The sequence below is a fragment of the Lampetra fluviatilis genome, chromosome 40 (genome assembly GCF_964198595.1).
Source record: "Lampetra fluviatilis chromosome 40, kcLamFluv1.1, whole genome shotgun sequence".
In the NCBI taxonomy this organism is placed as follows: Eukaryota; Metazoa; Chordata; class Hyperoartia; order Petromyzontiformes; family Petromyzontidae; genus Lampetra; species Lampetra fluviatilis.
The window spans coordinates 8,398,384-8,423,084 of NC_136314.1; the positions used below are offsets into that span (position 1 = coordinate 8,398,384).

General features: G+C 44.4%; 11 non-coding genes across 11 annotated transcripts; all 11 read left to right on the plus strand.

Moving 5' to 3' along the window:
* Positions 1-108: 108 nt before the first annotated feature.
* LOC144946393 (U5 spliceosomal RNA) lies at positions 109-224 on the plus strand. The gene has a single exon (XR_013639886.1). It is a non-coding gene; the product is annotated as a U5 spliceosomal RNA (small nuclear RNA).
* A 356-nt stretch (positions 225-580) lies between these two features.
* On the plus strand, positions 581-696 carry LOC144946309 (U5 spliceosomal RNA). Its single transcript, XR_013639810.1, has one exon. It is a non-coding gene; the product is annotated as a U5 spliceosomal RNA (small nuclear RNA).
* A 1,113-nt stretch (positions 697-1,809) lies between these two features.
* LOC144946394 (U5 spliceosomal RNA) lies at positions 1,810-1,925 on the plus strand. Its single transcript, XR_013639887.1, has one exon. It is a non-coding gene; the product is annotated as a U5 spliceosomal RNA (small nuclear RNA).
* A 356-nt stretch (positions 1,926-2,281) lies between these two features.
* Positions 2,282-2,397, plus strand: LOC144946310 (U5 spliceosomal RNA). The gene has a single exon (XR_013639811.1). It is a non-coding gene; the product is annotated as a U5 spliceosomal RNA (small nuclear RNA).
* Positions 2,398-3,510: 1,113 nt separating this feature from the next.
* On the plus strand, positions 3,511-3,626 carry LOC144946311 (U5 spliceosomal RNA). The gene has a single exon (XR_013639812.1). It is a non-coding gene; the product is annotated as a U5 spliceosomal RNA (small nuclear RNA).
* A 1,112-nt stretch (positions 3,627-4,738) lies between these two features.
* LOC144946312 (U5 spliceosomal RNA) lies at positions 4,739-4,854 on the plus strand. The gene has a single exon (XR_013639813.1). It is a non-coding gene; the product is annotated as a U5 spliceosomal RNA (small nuclear RNA).
* A 1,113-nt stretch (positions 4,855-5,967) lies between these two features.
* On the plus strand, positions 5,968-6,083 carry LOC144946313 (U5 spliceosomal RNA). Its single transcript, XR_013639814.1, has one exon. It is a non-coding gene; the product is annotated as a U5 spliceosomal RNA (small nuclear RNA).
* Positions 6,084-10,391: 4,308 nt separating this feature from the next.
* On the plus strand, positions 10,392-10,507 carry LOC144946345 (U5 spliceosomal RNA). The gene has a single exon (XR_013639845.1). It is a non-coding gene; the product is annotated as a U5 spliceosomal RNA (small nuclear RNA).
* Positions 10,508-10,862: 355 nt separating this feature from the next.
* On the plus strand, positions 10,863-10,978 carry LOC144946320 (U5 spliceosomal RNA). The gene has a single exon (XR_013639821.1). It is a non-coding gene; the product is annotated as a U5 spliceosomal RNA (small nuclear RNA).
* Positions 10,979-12,092: 1,114 nt separating this feature from the next.
* On the plus strand, positions 12,093-12,208 carry LOC144946364 (U5 spliceosomal RNA). The gene has a single exon (XR_013639858.1). It is a non-coding gene; the product is annotated as a U5 spliceosomal RNA (small nuclear RNA).
* Positions 12,209-13,284: 1,076 nt separating this feature from the next.
* On the plus strand, positions 13,285-13,400 carry LOC144946335 (U5 spliceosomal RNA). The gene has a single exon (XR_013639835.1). It is a non-coding gene; the product is annotated as a U5 spliceosomal RNA (small nuclear RNA).
* The last annotated feature ends 11,301 nt before the right edge of the window (positions 13,401-24,701 follow it).

Sequence of the window (24,701 nt, forward strand, 5' to 3'; positions counted from 1 at the left end):
AGTTGTATCAAAGGACGTTTTAATTTTACTAAAGTCGCGAAGAACAGGTCCCATAGGATAAATGGGGGGGGTGTTCCAATAAGTACATACGAATGATTGAACTAAACTTTACTCTGGTTTCTCTTCAGAGCGAATAAATCTTTCGCCTTTTACTAAAGATTTCCGTGGAGAGGAACACTCTAATGAGTCTTAAACTATTTTTCGTAACCCTGCTCTGGCAGGGTTTCCTTTGAAATAAAAAAAAAGATTCAGGGAACTTGGTGCGGGTGCTTCACGTCATGTAAAGAGAGGGGTGGGACACTTTGTGTTCATGGCGACAACTTTATGCAGCTATTTATTATTTGACTGGCCGTTTCCGTCTCACTCCAAAGATGGGTTTATTGCAGTTAAGGGTCCATCCCCTGTCCCCCTCCTTTACTTGAGTAACCCTCGTGTAAACACATTAATGGAAATTAAATAATCACTGATTTAAAGTTGTATCAAAGGACGTTTTTATTTTACTAAAGTCGCGAAGAACAGGTCCCATAGGATAAATGGAGAGGGTGCTCCGATAAGTACATACGAATGATGGAACTAAACTTTACTCTGGTTTCTCTTCAGAGCGAATAAATCTTTCGCCTTTTACTAAAGATTTCCGTGGAGAGGAACACTCGAATGAGTCTTAAACTATTTTTCGTAACCCTGCTCTGGCAGGGTTTCCTTTAAAATATAAAAAGATTGAGGTTTGCTGGATATGGGTGCGTCACGTCATGTAAAGAGAGGGGTCGGACACTTTGTGTTCATGGCGACAACTTTATGCAGCTATTTATTATCTGACTAGCCATCTCCGACTCACTCCAAGGATGGGTGTATTGCAGTTACGGGTCCATCCCCTGTCCCCCTCTCTGGATGCACGCGTACTTTTTACACCTCCCCCCCCAACCTCCATACATACGATTGACGCACCCCTCCTCGAATACCTACTATAATTACCCAGTAATGTCTGTCCTTAACTCTCGTAACGTCACTCCACATCGACCAGCCCCCCTCATTATTTTTCAAGAGCAGGTGACATCCTCCAAATGGACCCCCCCCCCCATTCATAATTATTAGCGGCTGACGTCACTCCACATGGGGGGCCAAGGGGCCTCCTCTCCTCGGCTTCAACTTATAACCCTCACAACAAAGGCAGAACCCTCACGTCACGCGATCTCCGTAATGCTGTTGAGACATCAAAGTAAAATGGACGTCATGATGAACAAGGGATTATAACCGTAAAATGGAATAGGTCTGTGTCACCGCGCCTTTACAAATTGCACACGCATTAATGCAATGAATAGCACGTCGCCGTCTGCTTTTCACTTGCCAGTTTCAGATTTACTGCAATACACCCGTCCTTGGACGGGCAAAAGGCGAGTGTTTAAAGAAAACATGCAGCGCCATATGTAGATAATAGATGACAGTTGGTATGTATAATACACATAATAAATGACGATACAGTATATTTATTCAAGTATATTTATTAAAAGAGACTTTATTTAAAAAACCTAACGGATGCTGACCAAGTTATTGGGCCATGTTTACGGGTCCGCCATTGGTCCAATACTGTAATTATGTACAATGAACACAATGCGAAGTAAACTATGTGCAGTATACTATTACCTTTACTTGAGTAACCCTCGTTTAAAAACATTACTGGAAATTAAATAATCACTGATTTAAAGTTGTATCAAAGGACGTTTTAATTTTACTAAAGTCGCGAAGAACAGGTCCCATAGGATAAATGGAAAGGGTGTTCCAATAAGTACATACGAATGATGGAACTAAACTTTACTCTGGTTTCTCTTCAGAGCGAATAAATCTTTCGCCTTTTACTAAAGATTTCCGTGGAGAGGAACACTCTAATGAGTCTTAAACTATTTTTCGTAACCCTGCTCTGGCAGGGTTTCCTTTGAAATAAAAAAAAAGATTGAGGGAACTTGGTGCGGGTGCTTCACGTCATGTAAAGAGAGGGGTGGGACACTTTGTGTTCATGGCGACAACTTTATGCAGCTATTTATTATTTGACTGGCCGTTTCCGTCTCACTCCAAAGATGGGTTTATTGCAGTTAAGGGTCCATCCCCTGTCCCCCTCCTTTACTTGAGTAACCCTCGTGTAAACACATTAATGGAAATTAAATAATCACTGATTTAAAGTTGTATCAAAGGACGTTTTTATTTTACTAAAGTCGCGAAGAACAGGTCCCATAGGATAAATGGAGAGGGTGCTCCGATAAGTACATACGAATGATGGAACTAAACTTTACTCTGGTTTCTCTTCAGAGCGAATAAATCTTTCGCCTTTTACTAAAGATTTCCGTGGAGAGGAACACTCGAATGAGTCTTAAACTATTTTTCGTAACCCTGCTCTGGCAGGGTTTCCTTTAAAATATAAAAAGATTGAGGTTTGCTGGATATGGGTGCGTCACGTCATGTAAAGAGAGGGGTCGGACACTTTGTGTTCATGGCGACAACTTTATGCAGCTATTTATTATCTGACTAGCCATCTCCGACTCACTCCAAGGATGGGTGTATTGCAGTTACGGGTCCATCCCCTGTCCCCCTCTCTGGATGCACGCGTACTTTTTACACCTCCCCCCCCAACCTCCATACATACGATTGACGCACCCCTCCTCGAATACCTACTATAATTACCCAGTAATGTCTGTCCTTAACTCTCGTAACGTCACTCCACATCGACCAGCCCCCCTCATTATTTTTCAAGAGCAGGTGACATCCTCCAAATGGACCCCCCCCCCCATTCATAATTATTAGCGGCTGACGTCACTCCACATGGGGGGCCAAGGGGCCTCCTCTCCTCGGCTTCAACTTATAACCCTCACAACAAAGGCAGAACCCTCACGTCACGCGATCTCCGTAATGCTGTTGAGACATCAAAGTAAAATGGACGTCATGATGAACAAGGGATTATAACCGTAAAATGGAATAGGTCTGTGTCACCGCGCCTTTACAAATTGCACACGCATTAATGCAATGAATAGCACGTCGCCGTCTGCTTTTCACTTGCCAGTTTCAGATTTACTGCAATACACCCGTCCTTGGACGGGCAAAAGGCGAGTGTTTAAAGAAAACATGCAGCGCCATATGTAGATAATAGATGACAGTTGGTATGTATAATACACATAATAAATGACGATACAGTATATTTATTCAAGTATATTTATTAAAAGAGACTTTATTTAAAAAACCTAACGGATGCTGACCAAGTTATTGGGCCATGTTTACGGGTCCGCCATTGGTCCAATACTGTAATTATGTACAATGAACACAATGCGAAGTAAACTATGTGCAGTATACTATTACCTTTACTTGAGTAACCCTCGTTTAAAAACATTACTGGAAATTAAATAATCACTGATTTAAAGTTGTATCAAAGGACGTTTTAATTTTACTAAAGTCGCGAAGAACAGGTCCCATAGGATAAATGGAAAGGGTGTTCCAATAAGTTCATACGAATGATGGAACTAAACTTTACTCTGGTTTCTCTTCAGAGCGAATAAATCTTTCGCCTTTTACTAAAGATTTCCGTGGAGAGGAACACTCGAATGAGTCTTAAACTATTTTTCGTAACCCTGCTCTGGCAGGGTTTCCTTTAAAATAAAAAAAAAGATTGAGGTTTGCTGGATATTGGTGCGTCACGTCATGTAAAGAGAGGGGTGGGACACTTTGTGTTCATGGCGACAACTTTATGCAGCTATTTATTATCTGACTAGCCATCTCCGACTCACTCCAAGGATGGGTGTATTGCAGTTACGGGTCCATCCCCTGTCCCCCTCTCTGGATGCAGGCGTACTTTTTACACCCCCCCCAACCTCCATACATACGCTTGACGCACCCCTCCTCGAATACCTACTATAATCACCCAGTAATGTCTGTCCTTAACTCTCATAACGTCACTCCACATCGACCAGCCCCCCTCATTATTTTTCAAGAGCAGGTGACATCCTCCAAATGGACCCCCCCCCCCATTCATAATTATTAGCGGCTGACGTCACTCCACATGGGGGGCCAAGGGGCCTCCTCTCCTCGGCTTCAACTTATAACCCTCACAACAAAGGCAGAACCCTCACGTCACGCGATCTCCGTAATGCTGTTGAGACATCAAAGTAAAAAGGACGTCATGATGAACAAGGGATTATAACCGTAAAATGGAATAGGTCTGTGTCACCGCGCCTTTACAAATTGCACACGCATTAATGCAATGAATAGCACGTCGCCGTCTGCTTTTCACTTGCCAGTTTCAGATTTACTGCAATACACCCGTCCTTGGACGGGCAAAAGGCGAGTGTTTAAAGAAAACATGCAGCGCCATATGTAGATAATAGATGACAGTTGGTATGTATAATACACATAATAAATGACGATACCGTATATTTATTCAAGTATATTTATTAAAAGAGACTTTATTTAAAAAACCTATAAGATGCTGACCAAGTTATTGGGCCATGTTTACGGGTCCGCCATTGGTCCAATTCTGTAATTATGTACAATGAACACAATGCGAAGTAAACTATGTGCAGTATACTATTACCTTTACTTGAGTAACCCTCGTTTATAAACATTACTGGAAATTAAATAATCACTGATTTAAAGTTGTATCAAAGGACGTTTTTATTTTACTAAAGTCGCGAAGAACAGGTCCCATAGGATAAATGGAGAGGTTGCTCCGATAAGTACATACGAATGATGGAACTAAACTTTACTCTGGTTTCTCTTCAGAGCGAATAAATCTTTCGCCTTTTACTAAAGATTTCCGTGGAGAGGAACACTCGAATGAGTCTTAAACTATTTTTCGTAACCCTGCTCTGGCAGGGTTTCCTTTAAAATAAAAAAAGATTGAGGTTTGCTGGATATGGGTGCGTCACGTCATGTAAAGAGAGGGGTGGGACACTTTATGTTCATGGCGACAAATTTATGCAGCTATTTATCATCTGACTAGCCATCTCCGACTCACTCCAAGGATGGGTGTATTGCAGTTACGGGTCCATCCCCTGTCCCCCTCTCTGGATGCACGCGTACTTTTTTCACCCCCCCCCCCCAACCTCCATACATACGATTGACGCACCCCTCCTCGAATACCTACTATAATCACCCAGTAATGTCTGTCCTTAACTCTCGTAACGTCACACCACATCGACCAGCCCCCCTAATTATTTTTCAAGAGCAGGTGACATCCTCCAAATGGACCCCCCCCCCATTCATAATTATTAGCGGCTGACATCACTCCACATGGGGGGCCAAGGGGCCTCCTCTCCTCGGCTTCAACTTATAACCCTCACAACAAAGGCAGAACCCTCACGTCACGCGATCTCCGTAATGCTGTTGAGACATCAAAGTAAAAAGGACGTCATGATGAACAAGGGATTATAACCGTAAAATGGAATAGGTCTGTGTCACCGCGCCTTTACAAATTGCACACGCATTAATGCAATGAATAGCACGTCGCCGTCTGCTTTTCACTTGCCAGTTTCAGATTTACTGCAATACACCCGTCCTTGGACGGGCAAAAGGCGAGTGTTTAAAGAAAACATGCAGCGCCATATGTAGATAATAGATGACAGTTGGTATGTATAATACACATAATAAATGACGATACCGTATATTTATTCAAGTATATTTATTAAAAGAGACTTTATTTAAAAAACCTAATGGATGCTGACCAAGTTATTGGGCCATGTTTACGGGTCCGCCATTGGTCCAATTCTGTAATTATGTACAATGAACACAATGCGAAGTAAACTATGTGCAGTATACTATTACCTTTACTTGAGTAACCCTCGTTTATAAACATTACTGGAAATTAAATAATCACTGATTTAAAGTTGTTTCAAAGGACGTTTTAATTTTACTAAAGTCGTGAAGAACAGGTCCCATAGGATAAATGAAGAGGGTGCTCCGATAAGTACATACGAATGATGGAACTAAACTTTACTCTGGTTTCTCTTCAGAGCGAATAAATCTTTCGCCTTTTACTAAAGATTTCCGTGGAGAGGAACACTCGAATGAGTCTTAAACTATTTTTCGTAACCCTGCTCTGGCAGGGTTTCCTTTGAAATAAAAAAAAGATTGAGGTTTGCTGGATATGGGTGCGTCATGTCATGTAACGAGAGGGGTGGGACACTTTGTGTTCATGGCGACAACTTTATGCAGCTATTTATTATCTGACTAGCCATCTCCGACTCACTCCAAGGATGGGTGTATTGCAGTTACGGGTCCACCCCGTCCCCCTCTCTGGATGCAGGCGTACTTTTTACACCCCCCCCAACCTCCATACATACGCTTGACGCACCCCTCCTCGAATACCTACTATAATCACCCAGTAATGTCTGTCCTTAACTCTCGTAACGTCACTCCACATCGACCAGCCCCCCTCATTAATTTTCAAGAGCAGCTGACATCCTCCAAATGGACACCTCCCCCCCCATAGAAGGGCATCATGGCGGCGCACACAGTTGCAGCAGCTCAGTGTCTACCCGGTAGGTGCCTTGTATGGTTGTTTATGTTCGCGTTATGTCTTGTTTTGTGTTCATTTTGTCGGGCGAGTAACACCTTTAGCCGGCACGATCTCCTTAAGATCGGACTATGTTACGATCGGAGTGTTACAAGCGAGTTTCTCCGTCTTCACAAGATTCCAGTGGAGTTATCGAGGAGGCCCGGCTCTCCGTGGATTATCATCCCGGCGGGGAGGAGGCGAAGGCGGCGTAGAGAGAGAAGACAGAGGCGAGGCTGCAGGGCCGGTGCGCTAGCCAGGCTACGGAGGCAGCCACTCAAACCACCGCTACCCAGCCTATTTCTCACGAATGCCAGATCCATCGCGAACAAAATGGATGAATTGAGGCTACAGACTACAGCGAACAACGTAGTGAAGGACAGCTGCATGCTGCTTTTCACAGAAACCTGGCTTCATTCATCCATCCCGGACTCTGCTATTGAGCTCGCAGGCTACACAGCACAGCGCCAGGACAGAACAGTAGACTCCGGTAAGAGCAGAGGAGGGGGGCTCTGTGTGTACGTGAATAAGAGCTGGTGTACTAACACTGTGACTGTAGACAGCCACTGCTCCCCAGATCTGGAGTATGTGACTGTCAAATGCAGGCCGATTTACTTCCCAAGAGAGTTTACTGTGGTCATGATAACTGCTGTTTACATCCCACCGGATGCTAATGCTAACTCAGCTATTGGACTTTTACATGGCAGCATTAGCATTCAGCAGAGCAAGTATCCTGACGCTGTGCTGATTATAGCAGGGGATTTCAACCATGCAGACTTAAAGGCAGCACTCCCTAAATTCCACCAGCATGTTAAGTGTGCTACTAGGGGAACTAAGATTCTGGACAAGGTCTACACCAACATCAAACTAGGCTACAGGGCTAGACCACTACCACACCTGGGCCAGTCTGACCATTTGTCCCTGCTTTTGATCCCTGCATACGCCCCCATCAAGAAAACGGCTCCTACCATCACAAAAACTGTCGCCATCTGGCCTGAGGGTGCCACCCAGCAGCTGCAGGACTGCTTTGATAGGACCAACTGGGGGGTCTTCGAACATCAGGACCTGGAGGTGTTCACATATAGTGTATTGTGCTACATTAAAAACTGCATAGACACTGTCACTGTGGACAAACGCGTTCGGGTTTACCCCAACCAGAAGCCCTGGATGACCCGGGAGGTCCAGCAACTGCTGAAGGAGAGGAACATCGCCTTCAACTCCGGAGACAAAGCTCTCTACAGCACAGCCTGAGCTAACCTGAAGAGAGGCATCCGCGAGGCCAAAGCAGACTACAGGAGGAGGATTGAGGAACGCCTGGACAGTAACGACAGCAGGCAGGTGTGGCAGGGAGTCCAGCACCTCACCAACTACAGGGCCAACCGCGGAGCTGCTGATGGTGACACCGCTCTGGCAGAGGAGTTGAACCTCTTCTTTGCCCGCTTTGAGGTGACACCACAAGGGACAGCATCACCAAACCTCACGGTCCACAGCAGCTTAAACCTCACAGTAGAGGAGCATGAGGTGAGGCGCACGCTGCGGGCCCTCAACCCGAGGAAGGCTGCGGGACCTGATGGCGTCCCGGGACGTGTGCTGAGGGACTGTGCTGACGAGCTGGCTGGAGTCTTCACAAGGATTTTCAACCTGTCTCTGGAACAGTCCACTGTACCACCCTGCCTAAAGTCCTCCACCATAGTCCCCCTGCCCAAAAAAACCCACATTTCCAGCTACAACGACTACCGGCCAGTAGCACTCACGCCAGTGGTGATGAAGTGCTTTGAAAAACTGGTCCGGAGTCACATCATAGGAAGCTTGCCCCGAAACCTTGACCCCCACCAGTTTGCCTACAGAGCGAACCGATCCACGGAGGACGCCGTGGCCACAGCACTACATGCTGCACTGTCACACCTGGAGCAGCAGGGGAGCTATGTGCGGATGCTCTTCGTGGATTACAGTTCTGCGTTCAACACCATCCTCCCACACAAACTGGTGGAAAAACTGGGCGACCTGGGGATTCCACATTCCACCTGCATGTGGATACATAGTTTCCTCTCGGGCCGCAGACAGAGGGTCAGAGTGGGCCGTCATACATCCACAGCCCTGAGCCTCAGTACCGGCTCCCCCCAGGGCTGTGTACTGAGCCCCCTGCTCTACTCCCTCTACACACATGACTGTGCCGCCGTCCACCATAGCAACACCATTGTGAAGTTTGCTGATGACACCACAGTGGTGGGGCTCATCTCTGGGGGGGATGAGTCTGCCTACAGGGACGAGGTGGAGCGGCTGACAGCATACTGCAGGGGCAACAACCTGCTCCTTAACACCGCAAAGACCAAGGAGCTCATAATAGACTACAGGAGAAAGAAAACGGACACTCCACCACTAATCATCAGCGGGGACTGTGTGGAGAGGGTGGCAGACTTCTGCTTCCTGGGAGTCCACATTGGGGAGGGCCTGACCTGGAGCGCCAACAGCACTGAGCTTCTGAAAAAGGCCCAGCAGAGACTTTACTTCCTGAGAATCCTCAGGAATAATAACATCACACAGAAACTGCTGGTGTCCTTCTACCGAGCCTCCATCGAGAGCATTCTCACATACTGCATCTGTGTATGGTACACCAGCTGCACAGTGGCTCAGAGGAAAGCGCTCCAGAGGGTCATCAACACAGCCCAAAAGATCGCCGGCTGCCATCTCCCCACACTGGAAGAACTACACAGTTCATGTTGCATCAAAAAAGCACAGAACATTATAAAGGACTCTTCTCACCCTGGACACTCACTGTTTGAGCTGTTGCCATCAGGCAGACGATTCAGATCAGTCAAAACAAGAACAAACAGATTCAAACAGAGCTTTTATCCTACAGCAATCACCACACTCAATAATGCTAATTAATTATTAAGTAATAGTATTTTCAATTGACTGTGAAATAGAGATGTGCAATGACAAAATGTAACCTTATGTGGGTATGTGGGTATACTTGGGCTGTTTTTATATATAGTATAAATTGATTATCTTTCATTTAATTTTATTTGTATTTTCTTGTTTTATTTAATTTAAATTTATGAATGATGCCCTGACTGGTGAGCATTTTAAATTTCGTTGTACTGGTGACAATGACAATAAACGATCTATCTATCTATCATTCATAATTATTAGCGGTTGACGTCACTCCACATGGGGGGCCAAGGGGCCTCCTCTCCTCGGCGTCAGCTTACAACCCTCACTACAAAGGCAGAACCCTCACGTCACGCGATCTCCGTAATGCTGTTGAGACATCAAAGTAAAAAGGACGTCATGATGAACAAGGGATTATAACCGTAAAATGGAATAGGTCTGTGTCACCGCGCCTTTACAAATTGCACACGCATTAATGCAATGAATAGCACGTCGCCGTCTGCTTTTCACTTGCCAGTTTCAGATTTACTGCAATACACCCGTCCTTGGACGGGCAAAAAGCGTATGTTTAAAGAAAACATGCAGTGCCATATGTAGATAATAGATGACAGTTGGTATGTATAATACACATAATAAATGACGATACAGTATATTTATTCAAGTATATTTATTAATAGAGACTTTATTTAAAAAACCTAACGGATGCTGACAAAGTTATTGGGCCATGTTTACGGGTCCGCCATTGGTCCAATACTGTAATTATGTACAATGAACACAATGAGAAGTTAACTGTGCAGTATACTATTACCTTTACTTGAGTAACCCTCGTTGAAAAACATTAATGGAAATTAAATAATCACTGATTTAAAGTTGTATCAAAGGACGTTTTACTAAAGTCGCGAAGAACAGGTCCCATAGGATAAATAGAGTGGGTGTTCCCATAAGTACATACGAATGATGGAACTACACTTTACTCTGGTTTCTCTTCAGAGCGAATACATCTTTCGCCTTTTACTAAAGATTTCCGTGGAGAGGAACACTCTAATGAGTCTTAAACTATTTTTCGTAACCCTGCTCTGGCAGGGTTTCCTTTGAAATAAAAAAAAGATTGAGGGTACTTGGTGCGGGTGCTTCACGTCATGTAAAGAGAGGGGTGGGACACTTTGTGTTCATGGCGACAACTTTATGCAGCTATTTATTATTTGACTAGCCGTTTCCGTCTCACTCCAAAGATGGGTGTATTGCAGTTAAGGGTCCATCCCCTGTCCCCCTCCTTTACTTGAGTAACCCTCGTGTAAAAACATTAATGGAAATTAATTAATCACTGATTTAAAGTTGTATCAAAGGACGTTTTTATTTTACTAAAGTCGCGAAGAACAGGTCCCATAGGATAAATGGAGCGGGTGCTCCGATAAGTACATACGAATGATGGAACTAAACTTTACTCTGGTTTCTCTTCAGAGCGAATAAATCTTTCGCCTTTTACTAAAGATTTCCGTGGAGAGGAACACTCGAATGAGTCATAAACTATTTTTCGTAACCCTGCTCTGGCAGGGTTTCCTTTAAAATAAAAAAAAAGATTGAGGTTTGCTGGATATGGGTGCGTCACGTCATGTAAAGAGAGGGGTGGGACACTTTGTGTTCATGGCGACAACTTTATGCAGCTATTTATTATCTGACTAGCCATCTCCGACTCACTCCAAGGATGGGTGTATTGCAGTTAAGGGTCCATCCCCTGTCCCCCTCTCTGGATGCAGGCGTACTTTTTACACCCCCCCCAACCTCCATACATACGCTTGACGCACCCCTCCTCGAATACCTACTATAATCGCCCAGTAATATCTGTCCTTAACTCTCGTAACGTCACTCCACATCGACCAGTCCCCCTCATTAATATTCAAGAGCAGGTGACGTCCTCCAAATGGACACACCCCCCCCCCCCATTCATAATAATTAGCGGCTGACGTCACTCCACATGGGTGCCAAGGGGCCCCCTCCCCTTTCCTCGGCGTCAACTTACAACCCTCACTACAAATGCAGAACCCTCACCTCACGCGATCTCCGTAACGCTATTGAGACATCAGAGTAAAAAGGACGTCATGATGAACAAGGAATTATAACCTTAAAATGAAATAGGTCTGTGTCATCGCCCCCTTACAAATTGCACACGCATTAATGCAATGAATATCACGTCGCGGTCTGCTTTCGCTTTCAAGTTTCGGATTTACTGCAATACACCCGTCCTTGGATGGGCGAAAGGCTAGTGTTTAAAGAAAACATGTAGCGCCATATGCAGATATTAGATGACAGTTGGCATGTATAATACATATAATGAATGACAATACAGTATATTTATTAAAATATATTTGTTAAATATACAGTATTTTAAAAAGCTAATGGATGCTGACCAAGTTATTGGGCCATGTTTACGGGTCCACCATTGGTCCAATAATGTAATTATGAACAATGAACACAATGCAAAGTAAACTATGTCCAGTATACTATTACTTTAATAACCCTCGTGTCAAAACATGAATGGAAATTAAATCATCACTGATTTTAAGTTGTATCAAAGGACGTTTTAAATTTTACTAAAATCGCGAAGAACAGGTCCCATAGGATACATCGAGGATGTGCTTGCATAAGTACCTACGAATGATTGAACTAAACTTTACTCTGGTTTCTCTTCAGAGCGAATAAATCTTTCGCCTTTTACTAAAGATTTCCGTGGAGAGGAACACTCTAATGAGTCTTAAACTATTTTTCGTAACCCTGCTTTGGCAGGGTTTCCTTTAAAATAAAAAAAAGATTGAGGTTTGCTGGATATGGGTGCGTCACGTCATGAAAAGAGAGGGGGGGGACACTTTGTGTTCATGGCGACAAAGTTAGGCAGTTATTTATTATCTGATGCGCCGAAAGCCCGTCCAAGGACGGGTGTATTGCAGTTAAGGGTCCATCCCCTTTCCCCCCCCTGGACGCACGCGTTCTTTTTACACCCCCCCCCCCCCCCTGAATACCTACTATAATCGCCCAGTAATATCTGTCCTTAATTCTCGTAACGTCACTCCACATCGACCAGTCCCCCTCATTAATATTCAAGAGCAGGTGACGTCCTCCAAATGGACACCCTCCCCATTCATAATAATTAGCGGCTGACGTCACTCCACATGGGTGCCAAGGGTCCCCCTCCCCTCTCCTCGGCGTCAACTTGCAACCCTCACTGCAAATGCAGAACCCTCACCTCACGCGATCTCCGTAACGCTATTGACACATCAGAGTAAAAAGGACGTCATGATGAACAAGGGATTATAACCTTAAAATGAAATAGGTCTTTGTCATCGCCCCATTACAAATTGCACACGCATTAATGCAATGAATATCAAGTCGCGGTTTGCTTTCGCTTTCAAGTTTCGGATTTACTGCAATACACCCGTCCTTGGATGGGCGAAAGGCTAGTGTTTAAAGAAAACATGTAGCACCATATGTAGATATTAGATGACAGTTGGTATGAATAATACATATAATCAATGACAATACAGTATATTTATTAAAATATATTTGTTAAATATACAGTATTTTTAAAAGCTAACGGATGCTGACCGAGTTATTGGGCCATGTTTACGGGTCCACCATTGGTCCAATACTGTAATTATGAACAATGAACACAATGCAAAGTAAACTATGTCCAGTATACTATTACTTTAATAACCCTCGTGTCAAAACATGAATGGAAATTAAATCATCACTGATTTTAAGTTGTATCAAAGGACGTTTTAAATTTTACTAAAATCGCGAAGAACAGGTCCCATAGGATACATCGAGGATGTGCTTGCATAAGTACCTACGAATAATTTAACTAAACTTTACTCTGGTTTCTCTTCAGAGCGAATAAATCTTTCGCCTTTTACTAAAGATTTCCGTGGAGAGGAACACTCTAATGAGTCTTAAACTATTTTTCGTAACCCTACTCTGGCAGGGTTTCCTTTAAAATAAAAAAAGATTGAGGTTTGCTGGATATGGGTGCGTCACGTCATGAAAAGAGAGGGGGGGACACTTTGTGTTCATGGCGACAAAGTTAGGCAGTTATTTTTTGATGCGCCGAAAGCCCGTCCAAGGACGGGTGTATTGCAGTTAAGGGTCCATCCCCTTTCCCCCCCTGGACGCACGCGTTCTTTTTACACCCCTCCCCACCTGCATACGTATACTTGACGCACCCCCGTCAATTTACAACCCTCACGACAAAAGCAGAACCCTCGCGTCACGCGATCTCCGTAACGCTGTTGAGACATCAAAGTAAAAAGGACGTCATGATGAACAAGGGATTATAACCTTAAAATGAAATATGTCTGTGTCACCGCGCCTTTACAAATTGCACACGCATTAAAGCAATGAATAGCACGTCGTGGTCTGCTTTTCACTTGCCAGTTTCAGATGTACTGTAATACACCCGTCCTTGGATGGGCAAAAGGCGAGTTAAAAATAATAGGCTCGAGTTTTCTGGCTCTTGACTGGCTGGGCTCCTCGACCCAAGCATTAATGTGTTCGTGGCTGCAGCTAAGTGGGGACATGTAACTGCGGAAGAAGGCGACACCATAGAGGTGGGAGTAACGAATACAGAAAATGACAGTAGATTAAATTATCTGTGCTAATTACGGGGAGGACGACCGCGGATAATCTATAGAAATTTTCCGCGAATCTTTATGCCAAAAACCACTAATATAGGTATAAATTATGTTTACGTTGAGAAAATTGAGTTTAATCTTAATTTTAGAACTTTCGTGACTGCAGGAATTATTATTTGTTTCTTTCGGTTAAGTCACGTGACTTAACCGAAAGAAACAAATAAAAATTGAGTTTGTTAATGAACAAAAATTTGTAGTAAATAATGCATTGATCTTGTTTTATTACAAAAGTCCATACAAAATTACAATCACTTAAACAGTTTGAAATAACTGATCAGATAATCACTCAAAATGAAGCACAACTGACGATTTCGATTGTTACTCTTTCGACTTAGAACGAATACTAACAATCGACGACCGATTGACGTGCGTGCTCAGTGATAATACCACTTTTCTGCTCCCGACCAGAAGACTTGGCCCACTCAGTGGATAGCAGAGCCACGCCAATCAAAGTCAAACTCCACCCACTGTTGTAAAGATATGCAACTACTGTACTGTAGAGGGTTATCACGTGGATTTAGGATTACCCGGAGCGCATATTTGGTTGGCTTAAGCACGTGGCTTGTAACAAACATTTCCAAGCATAATATATAAGTTTCAAGGTGACTCATTTAGGCTTAAGGGAAAATCCGTGAGTGATTAATTTATAAAAATAAATCTCAGGTGCATGGTTAATCCGCAAATCTGATAAACCACACACAGATAATCGAGAGTCTACTGTACATTTTTTTTTACATTCAAACATTACTTTTTGTGATTTGAATACAGCGTTGTGAGAAGAGAATGAAAATTATACCCACTTCCTATTTTCTCTTACAGAGAAGCGGGCTCTTTCTTTATTCTCCTGATTCTCAACATCTCCCATGCAAACGATAACAAAATGCGCTCACTGCCTCTCATAGCACCACTTTTACTGCTGTGCACTTTCTTTTAAACACGCATCTCCCCTGAAATTACTGTACAGGCTTCTGTGCTCAATGGGTCCATCATTCTTATAAATGAACGTTTGTCAATCTCTAATTACACATGAGGCCTATAAGCAAATCGCTGTGATGCCGGCATAATCTGCTGGAATGCACCCGATCTCATTGGATCTCTGAAGCTAAGGGGGGGAATTAAGCTCGGGTAGAGCTTGGGATCCACGGATGAAGTGCACCTTACAAACGGACATTTTTTTATTATCTTGCAATAAAATAAGTATCACGTGCTGCACAAAAATCACATTGCTCTACTGCTCTGCGTGCTCCCAAGGTTTACGCTTCTCGTTTTTACCGACCCACACTGATCGGCTTGAGGTGTGGTAAAATAACCCCACACGGCCCGCAAAGGCGTGATCGTGGCCCTCATCCAGCAGTGGATCGACAAAAGGGGTGTAGGTGTACAATTACACGAGAAGCACTCCTTTAGACATGTGGGCCACTTGCAGACACGTCTTAGGTAAGAGTGTTGTATCCCGATATCCATGAAAAACACTCCACGATTTTCCTTAGACATTGGGCGTAATATCATTCAGCTCCTGCCATCAGTAAAAAAACAACGATATTCGGCAAAAAAAACCTTCCTCTATTATCTGCGTAATCCGCGATTGGCCACATTTGCGGACAATGCATTTAAAATGCCAGGAAAGTGGCTCGCCGCACATGCCAGCGTCCGTCCGCGTGTAGACATTGTAAAGCATTGCATTGTGGCAGTTCTCACTGGAACCTACAGCAATATTAACGGGGCATGTAATGATTTAATGAGTTCTTCAATGTTAATTAAATCCTTGAGGTTCATGCGTAAAATTGTGCTGGTGAGAATCTGTTGTTTACAATTAATGCAAATTATATATTTTAGTTTTTTTCTGTTTTATCCCTTGATATTATGACTCCTTACCTTGCTCTAGAGTTAATACATTTGTCTGTGGGATATTACAGAATGCAGATTTTTTTTCTGATTCTCCGGTGAGTTGTTTAAAATACAGTAGACTCGATTATCCGCGCTAATGACGGGGAGGACGGCTGTGGATAATATAAAATCGCGGATAATCCAAAAATATAACCATTTTCCGTGGATCTTTGCCAAAAAACACTAATGTAAGAATAAATTGTTTAAGTCAAAAAAATAAAGTTTGTTAATAAACAAAACATGGTAGTAAATAATGTATTGATCTTGTTTTAATACAGAAGTCCATACAAAAATACACACTCACTTAAACAGGTTTGTAAAATTATGCCTTAGTCCAGTTTCTGATTTAAAGTTAAAACAACACGGTGCCGTTTCTGTGCCATCGCACCGTTTCGTAAATTTAAACTCACAAAATAAATGATCGGATAAATCACTCAAAATGAAGCACAACTGACGATTTAGATTTTTTACTCTTTCGATTTAGAACGAATATTAACTATCAACCAATTGATGTGCGTGCTCGGTGATAAGAACACTTTCCTGCTCCCGTGCAGAAGACGAGGCCCACTCAGTGGACAGCAGCAGAGCTACACCAATCAACATCAATCCACCTCTGCCACCCACTATTGTAAAGACCTGCAACTACTGTAATGTATAGGCGATCAAATGGATTTCGGATTAACCAGAGCACATATTTTTTCGGTTTAAGCACGTGACTTGCAATAAACATTTCCAAGAATAACAATGTATGACTGTTTCTAGATGATTAATTTGGGCTTAAGGGAAAATCCATGCGTTATTAATTTGTGTCAAAATCTCAGGTGCACGGTTAATCCACAAATCGGATAAACCGCACGAGGATAATTATAATGGAGAGTCTACTGTATACTTTGACCTTTGAACTTTAATTTACCTTGCAGGTCCTTCAACCAAACCACGTTTTTGTTTATCCAGGGCACAGCCAGCTGATACATAAACAGTTCATTTTACAAGGGATACTTGGCGTGAAGCGCGAATTGCAAACACCCGAACACGAAGCGATGTGGTGGGCTGGGTGATTGGTTTGAAGATAAACGGGGCCCCAGCGTTAAGGTGCGCACGCACGCCGCCTGAATATTAACCATGAGTAACACGGCACTTCCCCCTTGCTCTGCACAGAGGGTGAACCCAGGGATGATGGAGCGTTCGTGCGTCGGGGACCATGGCGGAGAGACGACGAACGGCAGTGAGCCGTCGCAGGGGATGGCAGAGAGAGGCGTCGCCGGCACAGGTGAATGTTTGTCGCACGTGTTGGATGTGGTTCGGGAGATTGTCGGGACTGAGCCAACTCCAATTGAGATTCCGGGTTCAATTCCGGCTTTCAGCTGCCCGTGCTTAAACCAGTTTCTCGAGTACAGCGAGTTTCTAGCCTCCACCTGGTCGCCTCCGATTAGCACGGTTGGCTACGTAGGTCTGCGAAAGAAGTTCAACGGACACGCAATGGCTGCAGAGTAAAAAATAATAACGTCAAGTTAAATTTGGTCCTTTAGTCGGATTTTCGTATTTCATCACGGTCCTTAGCAGGGCATATACAGTGTCAATCGTAGGGACTCGTGACGTAGTTCTGTGACACGCGGTGTCGCCGCCGCTCACTTGCAGAGGTTTGTCTGCAAAGTTATTCCCCCTATGACATGGCACTGATATACAGCGTGTCCTCAAAAGCACGGGGACACCCAGAGGGGGGTGGATTGCCCGGGTGGGATCGGGCCAGTCCCGTTGTTGTTTCCATTGAGACCAAAATTGTAATTGTACTTGTAGCTGCATATAATTTGTTTATGGTGCAGGATGTAACGTTATGGTATTCAGTCATTTTTTATGTTGCTGGGCACTGTGGAGACAGAGTGAATAACAAGGTAGTGTTGCGTTGAATGCCGTTCCATTTTTATTTATTTTGGGAGTGCAATTACATTTTTGTACTATTTTTTGGCTTTTTCCAAAGAATGTTTATGTGCGGGACAAGGTATTATCCATCCAAAGTCAATTTGAGGACAAATCTAATGGGGGGGGGGGGAAACACTAGTCCTGCATGTCATTTCACGTTCTTTCCTGCAGTGGCTGAGTTATAACACACCTGTCAAGGTGACTCAACTACTGAGCCACTTTCTACAGAATTGATAGGATTGATTCCCACCACTGCCATCCAGTAATTTCTGCAGACGTAATAAGGCTTTTATGGTCAGGATACAACCTCGTGAAACAAACAACAATTGGATTGGATTGTGTACTTATTCTGTAAAATTATCAAAAACAAAAGGTGGAAAATATATTAACCACTTAATAATGGTATCCCTCGATGCAGTGCTTATTCTGCAGATCACTGAAACGATGATGTTGATAAGCTGAACCCTGGTTGCAAATGGATCTCATAATCGCAATATTTGCAGCCCTGTTGAGCCACCAGCTGTGCTAAAATACCCGACCAGAATTCTTTGGTGTGGCTGACTTTGATGCCTTTGCCGTAGCTTGTGCTTGCTGTTGATGTGACTATTGATGCCGGTGGTTATGCTGTGTGGCAGTTGGTGGATATTTAAGACTCCTATTGTGGCTTCTCTTGGAATGACTGTTCGTGTAGCTGTTGGGGCTGCTGTCGATGTGGCAGTTGCTGCTTGCTGGTGGTGGCGGCGGCGGTTGCAGCTGGTGCTGGTGGTGGCTGCTGTCGGCGTGACTTGTGGCTGCTGGTGGTGTGGCTTTTGTGGCGGCTACTGTTTTAGCTGCTTGGCCGTTGTTGGTGTGTAGCTCTGGGTGTGGGCCGAGGAAGCGAACGGGAGACCACGCGCTGTTTAATCCATCCACGCTTTGCTCCCTCCCAGATTTAGCGCTTTTAATGCCTCTCTTGTTGAGCAGCCATTTTAATCCAAAGTCTGCCCTTATCTCACGGCTGTAAGAGCAAAGGGGTTTTCTTCTCTCTCACACACAGCGTTCTGTCTCGTTGTATCTGTGAAATGGTCGATTGAAACTCAAGCCAGGCACAACTCGTGACAAACGTGCATTGCTCTTTTAAGAGACGCTGTTTGCCTGAACAGCATCCATGCCCCATCGTCCATGTAGTCGTTATTTGCCTGTTCTGTACAATCCGTGTGGAGATGCAATTCCGCTCGCGTGGATTCGCCTGCCTCACGTGCGTGCGATTGCAGTGATTGTATACTGATGTGTACACTTCCGTTTGTTGGCCTTCCCCCACCACACCTCCGATTAGCACGGTTGGATACATACCGTGCGAAATAAGTTAAACATACACACACTCGTGTTTCGCGCGCAGAATCCTCTTCAAAACGAAATTTAAATTAGGACCAAATCACCCTGAATGAACCCAATGATCTCATCAGAACTAGGAAGTTAAGCAAGTTTTGATACCGGATATTGCTTGTTTGGGTGACCACGTTTCACAAAACAGGTTTTTATAAAGCTTGCGAGGCTACATATAGTGAGTACATTGTTGTACCGTACCTCTGTACCACCGCATCTGTAGACCTAGCCTTTATCAATCCGTAATGACCAGTGTGGTGAAGTACTGTCAAATAGCCCGCATGGTACCTGCACATGTGTGGGAAAGCCTTCCTCCAACATTGAATTGACAAAAGTGCTGAGCATGTGGTACATTCATTGCAGGAGGCTTGAGCTGCAACATGGTAAGGAGATGGTAGTACAGTAACGTATTCCAATTAATCTATCTGTGCAGAACTTTTGAGCGTTATCCCTCGTATGCTTGTGTCCATATCCGAGTACTCCAGTTTCCTCCCGCACACCAAACACTTACAATGATATCCCGCTTTACGTCGGGGGATGCGTTTTTTCCACGAGAGCTAAACAAAGACAACGGAGGGTACGGTGAAGCTGTGTGTTAACACGCACATCTTCATCTTAGACGTACCCACAACGTTACATTAATTTAGTGAGGGGTGCCACTGGCGAGATGTTAAATACCTCGCCTGGTATGCAGTAGGTCGTGAGAATCGATCCCGACCCTGACGCCTGGACATCTGGAGCTTGCATGTCTCTCTCCCCGTGGTCGTGTGGATTTTTCTCTAGGTCCTCCGGTTTTTCATATATGTAGAATGAACATGCATTTAGAGTATTTGGCTGCTTTAAATTTCCACAAGTCATTTTGTTAAGCTATCATTTGTGGCCTGGTCTCTTCTGAAAAAGAGCTATATAACTCAGTGGGCCTTACCTAGTAAAATAAAAAAATATCTTATAGCTATCTTATAACTGAGCTACTAAAAATCTGTACTCAACACTAGCATACAACAGTAAACCTTAACACAAATTAACAGGGTACAATAAGATACAGGACATTCTTTTTAAAAAATTGCCAAAAATACTGGACAAATAGTATATTGTACTCTCACTTCTCATCTCATTCTACTCCTCCTACTCCATACACTCTCCTACCTGTCCCCTCTCAGCTTACTCTACTCCCTCCAAGCACTCTCCTACCTCTGCCCTCTCAGCTCGCTCTACTCCCCTCCACGTACTCTCTCCTACCTCTCAACAGCAACCAAAGCTTCTAAGCAACCAACACTCAGTCGAAGCCCCCATTCAACCTTGGCTCCGTGAGAGGTCGGTCGCTCATTTTCCTCTGTAGCCCTCGTAGTTTAGAACTCCCTTTGCCCAGCCTTCGGCGCTTTCGACTCCCTGCCCCTGATCAAGTCCAGGCAAAAAGGCTGTAGTTTTTTCCTTTTGCCTATGACTGGCTGCCTCTCTACAGATTAAATATGCAGGTACAGAAATACGGCGCATCTCGACGCTTTACAAATCCACAATGGATTGTATAATTTGTTGGAAATTTCCATTCAATGTTGTAACATTTGACGTAAACACATATTCAAAACAATAGCCCATGTTGCCATGCCCATCTAGCCTGATGAAGGGTTATAAAAAAAATGCCCCGTTACAAAAATGATCCTCAGTCATTGGACACATGACTGTGGCCTCAGAGTCTGCCTGGCACAGGCGCAGTGGTGACATCACCGCCACTTGGTGGCGAATTGCGGCTGTTGTTGTTGACGGTGGCCTTGTGGTTGCCTGTGTGGAGACTGGTGGTGCAGTGGTTAACGCACTGTGCTACGAACCCACTGGACCTGAGTTTTATTCCCGCTTACGACTAACTTCATTAACAAAATATATGAACCATTCCCATACCTCCCCTACATCGATTTAGTCTTAAAGGAGTACTTTGTGTGGTGAGTAAACATCAGCATTGGGGAGACAAAGGTGGCCGGGCATGGTGCTACTCACCCAACATCGTGTGTGCCATGCCAGCCCTAATAGATGTTCACCATCAGGACAGTAGACTCTCGATTATCTGTGTGCGGTTTATCCGATTAGCGGATAAACCTTGGATTGCGAGCATAATTCATTCCGGAAACGTGTTTGTAATCCAAAGCACTCGTATATCAGTTGTGATCACGTGACGCTCAGCAGACAAAGCATATACACGTACTACTCTTATTGCAAGACCTCGCTCGTTTATCAAATTCATATTTATTAAAAATTTTGCTCGTCTTGCAAAACACTCGCAGACCAAGTTACTCGCAATCCAAGGTTTTACTGTAATTTAAACCTATATTAGTGGTTTTTGGCACAGGTATCCCAGGAAAATGGATATTTTTGGATTATCCGTCATTTTTAATTATCCACGGCCGTCCTCCCCGTCATCAGCGAGGATAATCGAGAGTCCACTGTACTTGTCTCAACAGTCCGTTAAAGGTTATATTGGGGATCTTTGCCTTTGTTTGCGCGTGAGCAGAGTATCTGGACATGAGGAGCGGAGGGGGGAGAAAGGGGAAGAGGAACACCGAGGGTCATGGCGCCAGTTGGGACGACCGGTGGCTAAGGCAGTGCAAGCAGGAGGAAGACTTTGCTGTAGCATCTGGCACTGTGAGCTGAAGGAACCGCACGGCATCACCACTCGGCATCCCACCACTAACGCTCCTCATCAGATATGAGGGATTCCGTGAAGGATTCGAATCTGGATATAGACACACTTTATATATTTTGATTTAAAGCTTTCGTGACTGCATGGATTCATATTATTGGTTCTTTCGGTAAAGTCACGTATAAGGGAAATTATAAAATAATAAAAATAAAACATAATAAGATAAAATTCTCACGACGTGAGAATTTTATCTTATTATGTTTTATTATTTCTCTTCTACGTGACTTTACGAAAGAACCAAGAAAATGAACACTTTATATAAGCGAGGTTCTGATACAAGCGTAGTGGCATAGAATCAGTAAAGTAGCAGCATAGCGCTGACTGCTGGCGGGTAAGGGGATCTGCGGCATACAGCAGCCCTGACGTCAGCAGGCCAGGTGATACACCAGAGGGGGATCGAGGGGAAAGGTCACAGAAGGGGCACACCAAGAACCCGCTGGTAGGTTCTAGAAAGGGGGCGTGGCCGGGGGCGGAGCCAGGCCACGCTGACAGTATAAGAAGTGCCCCTGGGCGGGACCTCGGGGCTGTCGTATGGAGTGGGATCCCCGCCGTGCTGCTCAAGTCTTCACCGTTCTTCTCGTCATTCTTCCCGTCGTTTTCACCATCCTTCTTGTCGTCGTCTTCACCATCAACATCTCGGGGCGTCACCAGTCGGGCAGCCTACCAACTGTCCTAACTGAGTAACTTCGCTGGTTATAGATGGACTTATTAGAAAGTGTTTACCTCGATGGTGCTCGTTAATAAAATAAGTGCCTCAAACTCTTATTCGTCTCCGAGTTAGTCACTAGACAAACGAGCCCTAACGTAACACCCGTGGGGGAGGGGGGGGAGAAGCAACCTTGCCTTGCTTCCAAGGTTGTGCCCATGTCCAGCTTCTCATCATAGCGATACTATGATGTGCTGTACGTTATAACATCCAAAATGTTGTGATTATCGTTGATAAATTAACTTTTTGAAATTTGTATCTCTTGACAGATGAATCGGTTACGTATATATTTAGTTATGAATAATCATCTAATCAGTAAATTCATAGCTATCATCCATCAAATTAGTGATTTGCTGAATATTATGTCAATGCCTTGGCTATACATCCTTTAAAAAAATTTACACTTGATTTTCTATCGTCACGTTTTGTGTGATTGATGTTAATGCTGGAATTCCACGTTTACTGCTTTCCAACTCATAGGGACCCCCCAAATCAACATTTTGGGCAATACTTTGCTTTTACAATTGGTAACTCCCAAAGTTCCACGCAACTTTAAACTAACATTTCAATATTTTTGTGTCATCTTTATCGTGATCCCCTCCTTGTATGTACATTGAACTACTTTCCCGCCGTATATAGCCAACTGTGCTAATCGGAGGTGCGGGAAATGGACATATAGGCAGACGTACACGCGTACAGAACAAATACATTCACGCTTTCAACCGCACTTGGAAAGTGTTGGGGGGGGAAAAAAACATCAACTATATCCGTAGGAGTGTGTGAATGCACAAGTGTCCCAGACGCCCTCTTCGTGCCCTCTGCTCAGATGTCCGAACCTGGGCACACGGAGGAGGAGGAGTGTGGGGCTGCCTGCGGGTACAACGAGTCCTACATGGGGGAATCGTGGCTCAAGCGGGAGACCTTGGACCCAGGTGGGTGTGACGAGTGGCGCCCAGCCCACCACCCCTCGCTTCCGTCGTGAATTTGTGGACTCTTAATTGCCCCCTTTACGCAATTGTTTTGTTATCCCCCTTATGCTACCGGGGTCATGTCGTGAGAGTAGTAATCCATTCAGATCTCCCGCAGAGAGAGCACTGCAACTCTGCGAGTTATAGAAAACAGTCAACGGAAGTGGATATCAAAGAGCTACCTCAGAGATCCCTTCAAGCGAGCTTTAATCTACACAGTAGGGAACTGCGCTTTCTCACCTGAGAGTAATGTTCGATTCATGATGGTCAAACCGATTTTTTAAAATCCTCAAGAGTGGGAAATTTTCCAAATTAGGTTAACAGCCACATTTAATATGTTGGGGGGCTTTTTTGTCCATCATTGGTGTGACCGTGCTCAGACCATGGACTCGCCACAACTTGAGAACCCAGTTGTTTAGCAGTACGTGGCTGCCTGGATTTGAATGATGCCAGCTCGGCGCTCTTTACCTCTGAGCCACTGGCCATGACGATATTGCACCGTGTTTATCTTTTCTCATTTCCTTACAAGCTCAAGGGGAGAAGAGGTGTGAAGAGCCTCTCTGGTGACAAAGGCAGTGCCTTTGTATTTAATTGTGTGCATTGCACCAGGCTTGATAAATATAAAGCTTAAGTGCCCGTGGAGTAGTGGTGGTGGTGCGATGTGTGACCAGAGTTTGCTTCCCGGTCACAGCTAACATGAGTGGATATGTAAACTCGTTCCGTCTTTCCCTCGGTTGTCATTCACAAACCGGCACTGACTGGCATGGTGAAGCGTCATCCGACCCCCATAACTGGCACGGCGTGAGGAGGCCTTCTTCTGAGTGCGGAGTTGCTGAAGCGTGCGTCACCCACCGTATTGTCGGTTGCATTACCTGTGGGTCATTAACAAAGAGATCTTTTGCTGAGCCGAGTTCCTTCATCAGGGCACCGTCGTGGTGAAAATGTTAATAATTTATGAAGCGCCCTTAAACAATCGGTCTCAGGGCGCCTGGTATACAGGAGGTCGTGGGTTTGATCCCAACCCTGACGACTGTTTATTTGGAGTTTGCCCGTCTCTCAC